General features: G+C 60.5%; 1 long non-coding RNA gene across 1 annotated transcript; it reads right to left on the reverse strand.

The window, feature by feature from the left end:
- Positions 1-214: 214 nt before the first annotated feature.
- Positions 215-2,738, reverse strand: LOC115893981. The gene is made up of 4 exons (XR_004054032.1): positions 2,606-2,738; positions 1,609-2,096; positions 853-995; positions 215-742 (listed from the first exon to the last, which is right to left on the reverse strand). It is a non-coding gene; the product is annotated as an uncharacterized LOC115893981 (long non-coding RNA).
- Between the last annotated feature and the right edge of the window lie 2,099 nt (positions 2,739-4,837).

Consider the following 4,837-nt stretch of genomic DNA (forward strand, 5'->3'; position numbering starts at 1 on the left):
CCTTCTCTCAGGGTCCCCAGAGGAAGCCCCTCCTCCCTCCACTCCACAGCCTCAATTACAAACACGCACACACACGCCCCACAGACGTGCACACGCGCACACACACACATGCACGCACACGCACACACATGCACTGCACACGCACACACATGCACGCACACGCACAGCAGGGGCTGCAGGAGGAAGCCAGGCAGCCAGTGGGGACCCAGGAGGGTGGGAACACCCCAAGAACGAGGGCTGGTTTTCGTTTATTGCATTAAATGGTTATACAGACAGCAGGAGAAATACACAAGGAGTGCCCCAAACGCAAGTCCAGCGCCTCAGTTTCCTGGCACTCATTTCCAAGTCTCTCTTGGGCCCTCCTCCTCCTTCTCTCTGTTCCTCTTTGGGGCACAACTGTGCTATATGTTCTGCATGGAAGGGACCTCAGTCACAGGCAGTCCTTGTCCCACAGGGGCCCAGGAAGAGCGTCCCGGTAGATGGCAGTGGCAGAGGGAAAGAGAGAGGTGGAGGGGACAGGAAGCCACTGCTGGGCTGGACCTGGGCGTCCTCTCGTTCATCCCTGTGTGGGGTTTTGAACTGTTACTCTGTCACCAAAGAGAATTTGGAGAAAAACAGAAGAGGGACTCCAAGGCAATGGGAGAAACTCAAGTGAGCATTTACTCAACAGCCTCCACCACCAGACTCTTTCTCCGGGGCTGAAGATGTGTGGGGTGGCACACAGCGTCACACAAGACAGGTCCTGCAGAGGAGACGTGGTACCGTGAGACGTGAGGGAACACACAGACGTCAGGAGAAGAGAGTCATGGAGAGCGAAGTGCTCCAGGCCAGAGCCTGTGGCCTCCAGCTCACCTTAGAACAGTCCCCAGAGACCGCCCCTAGTTCGCGGGTGAGGAAACTGAGGCCTGGAGACCTTGAGTCAGTGCACAGCAAACATCGAAGCAAATTTGAAGAGGCTCAGCCTTGGTGGGTGGCTGCGTGCTGCTGAATTGTGACTGAAAGGGCACACAGGGACAGGGATGGTGCTCAGGGCAGGCCCCCCGGTGGGGGGGGTTTGAGCTGGGGCCCAATGAACCAAGTGCTGGCTCTGGGCTGGGCACAGGGCTTTTTTTGGCAGGCATCTCACTTCTGGGTAGCCTGCCCATGGCTGCATTCTAGAGACCAGGAGCCTGAGGCCCACAGAGCTTATGGAGCAGCCTGCGTTCTCAGGGCTGGGGAGAGCAGCTGGGGGCTCGGACCTCTCCGTGTCGTGCTCGCCTGTCCACCATGCTGCCGTGTTCTCACAAGACCATGCGCTCCCAGCACACAGGAGGAGCCCAGATGGGAAAGGGCTGGAGCATGAACGTGACAAGGCCTTGCCTTCGGAGGGGCGAAGGTTGTCCCAGGGTCCCCTGGCTCCCCCTACCCACTCCCAGAGGGACGGTCCTGCAAGCGGTGGCCACCCAGACCTTGCAGGGATGAGGCCCCGGGCTGCCGAGGAACCAAGGGGAGGCTGCTCTCGCTTCCCACACTCCCGGACCCTGGGTCCCTCAGCCTCCCACTGGCCCCGCCACCCAGCTCTCACTGACACTGGCTCTGGGGCAAGCAGGAGACTCCCCGGTGATTTACCAGGTTCGGGCCTGGGCTCCAATCCTGCGGGCCTCTCCTGGCCTGGCCACTCCACCGCGTTTCCCAGCCCCTTCTCCCTCCTGGGGACCGCGGGTCTCTGGGTTTTGTGAGGCTGAATTCTTCTCAGCTCTCAGGTGTTAAGACCATCTCCTCAAAGAGGCCTCCCTGAGCCCCCGCCCCCACGATTATCATGCAGGCATTCTCTCTCTTCCTCGGGTGGCTGTGGGTTTGTTCCTGTCCAGGTGAAGTGGGCTACTTCCTGCCATGCTGTCCCTCTATCCTCAGGATCCAGGGCAGACCGGGTGGGGAAGGTCGCCGTAGATGCCAGTGACTCCAGGGGACAATCCGGGTCCCTTCTCCTCCAGGGTGCTCCAGTCCTGAATTGACTTGGAATGTCCGGGCCCAGCCCCAGCTCTGAGCCCTGCTAGGTCACTGGTGGGTCTTCTCCAAGGAGCCAGGCCCCAGCCTAGGCCCACTCTTCCAGTGACCTGAACAAAAGGAGGGTAGGGGCTGCTGTCTGGAGCAGGCCTGGGAGGGGAGCCCACTGCTCAACCCTGACAGCCCCTGCTAAACTCCCCAGGATCCAGTAGTGGGGCAAGGGAGTGGGAGGGGCACGGGGGTGGGAGGAGACCAGCGTAGGTGCTGGTTTCCTTGGTGGTCTGTGCCTCAGAGCCCCAGAGACACTTCTCCACTCCTCCCAGCCCCTCTTTCTGCTGCCCTCCATCCCGCCCTCCTCCCTCCTCCCTGTCCTGCCCTCTTCCTTCTCCTCCCTTCCTTCCTCCCCTTCTCCTCCCTTCCTTCCTCCCCCTCCTTATCTCCCTCTTTCCCTCCTTCTCTCCTTCTCTCCCTCTCCCTTCTCCCTCCCACCTTCCCTCCCTCATCTCCCCACCCTCCTCCCCAGCCCTGCCCTTCACAGCTCTCCTCTCCCTGTTCCTGAGGTTCTCTTGGTCCCTGCCTGTCTCCTTCTCTGTCTCCAGTTCTTTCCTCCCCACCTCACACCAGTCTAAGAGAGGGGCCGCAGGGGCCAGTGGTTTGCAGTTCCCAAAGCAGTCATCTGTCTGCATCTGCGCCTCTGCAAAACTGGGTTCTCCGGAAAACTGAGGCTGCCTAAGCCTGGACCTGCAGCCCTGTTCCTCAACTCCTCCCCACCCTCCTCCCTGCTCCCCACTTCCTCCCTGCTCCCCACCTCCTCCCCATCTTCCTCCCTCCTCCCCACCCTCCTCCTCTTCTTTCCTGCCCTCTCCCTCCCCCCCTTCCCTCTCAAGCCAGTATTTTTAGCTCGCTGCTGTGCATTCGTGTGCAGGGTGTTCTCTGACTCCTGGATGAGGTTTTATCTGTCGTGGCAGCCCCAAGGGCAGCTGGCAGACTTTTTCCTCTTAAGTTTGGAGCGCACTCCCCTCTTCCCAGGCTCGGGCCTTGGCTAGATGGGGGCTGGTCTCTCGCCTGCCTGGATCTGGGGCCTGAGCTCTGCGTCCAGGCTGCCTGGCCTCCCCTCCCTGCCGCTGCCTCCCTTGCCTGCTCCCCCTCCTATTCCTCATCCCCGGCCTCGGGCCTTTGTCTCTGGAAGACACGGAGCTGCTGGAGTGCCTGCCTGCATCGCACGCGGGCTCTGCAGCCTCTCGCCGCCTTCCCCTCCCTTCTCTTCTAATTTAGCCCTTTCCTTGGGCAGCCTCTCTCAAGGCTCCAATCGTTCTCTGTTTGTTCCTCTCCTTCCCTGCCTTCCTTTTTCCACCTCCTCCTTTTCTCCCTCCCCCTTTTCTCTCCTCTCCTGACACCATTCTCCTTGCCTTTAGGGAGTGGAAAAAAACCCCACAGTTGGAATGTGGGGACCCCAGCTTTACTCCACCATCTCATATTATTTTCTGCCCTCAGCAGCCACCCCCTGGACAACAGGGTGGGGGAATGGGGAGGGCATTGTGAGAGGATTCTGGGCTGAGGGGGTTCCTGGAGCCCAAGTCTCCAAGGCGAGCCTTCTTCAGGGCCCACCCTCATGCCCATGCCTTTCTGGGACTCCCTGGGGTGCAGCCTGGCTCTGGTGGGACCTCCATGCGGCCTGGGCAGGAGCCAGCACAGCCTCGCTCCTTCCCCAGGCTGTCTCTGCCCCTCCAACCCGGGTCCTCAGAAATTTCTTCTCCCTCCCTCTTCCCCCATCTGGCACCAACCTGAATTTACCTTTGTGAATATCACTTAAAATAATCAACCTGTTGTCCTCAGCACTTTACAGTTTGCACATCTCTCTGCTCAGGTCACAGCAACTATGTACGTTGGGCCCTATTTCACTCTCCCTGGTGATAAAGGAGGCACGTGCCTAGCACCTCGGGCACTGCCATCAGACCCACCTGAACCGGACCTAGGTCTCACCTTGCTGAGCCTTCACGCGGGCACCAGGCTCAATATCTTCTTGGGGCTCAGAGACTCAGAGAGGCAGCGTCCTCTGCCCGAGGTCACACAGCCCCAGCTGGTGCAGAGAAGAGGTGTTTGGGGCTAAGTGTGAGGAGCTTGCGACCTCGGGGGACTCCACCATCTCCTTCCGGGGCCGTTCTCATGCCTGTCCTCTCCCCCGGTCAGGATGGGGCCGGGACTGATGAAGCCCCCACCTTTTGCTTCCTCACCTACTCCTGACCCCCCGGGCTTTTCTGTGGGGCTGACTCGGGATGGTTGGTGGAGAAGGTGCTGCCTGTCCCCCACACTTTGTGCTGGCTTTGTCCTCCTCGTCCCATCCAAGACCCCCAGCCTCAGCACCCCTCTGTCCGCCCCACTCTCTGGGCCCCCTGCTGCAGTCTGGACTCAGCTTGCCTCCTCCTCCCCTCTCCTCTCTCCCTCAGGCCTCTGCTTTCCTGATTCTGCTACCTGGGCTGGCCCCTGGCTGGGCCCCCTCCATCCCGTCTGTCGTCCCTCTCTCCCAGGGCCTCTCTCTGCAGCTGCGGCATGTCCCCTGCTCTCCGTGCATTTCCAGGACGGTCTCTGTGTCACCCCAACCCTCTGCTGCCTGTATCTCCCCCTCTCTCCCTCCCTCTCCTGTCCTGCTGTTTCTGCTCACTCCAACACGGGCACATGCACACACCCGCAAAGACACACAGAAGCACACGCAGGGGCTGGTGCAGACATGCAGCTCATACATGCAGCCCATACAGTTGTTACTGCAGCAGTGGAGGGACAGAGGCTGGCCCCAGGAGGAGGCAGAGGAAGGGGACCCCCTGCCCAGTCCTGATGTTCCCAGCTCTGCAGG

This window comes from Rhinopithecus roxellana, chromosome 16, assembly GCF_007565055.1.
Source record: "Rhinopithecus roxellana isolate Shanxi Qingling chromosome 16, ASM756505v1, whole genome shotgun sequence".
NCBI lineage: Eukaryota > Metazoa > Chordata > Mammalia > Primates > Cercopithecidae > Rhinopithecus > Rhinopithecus roxellana.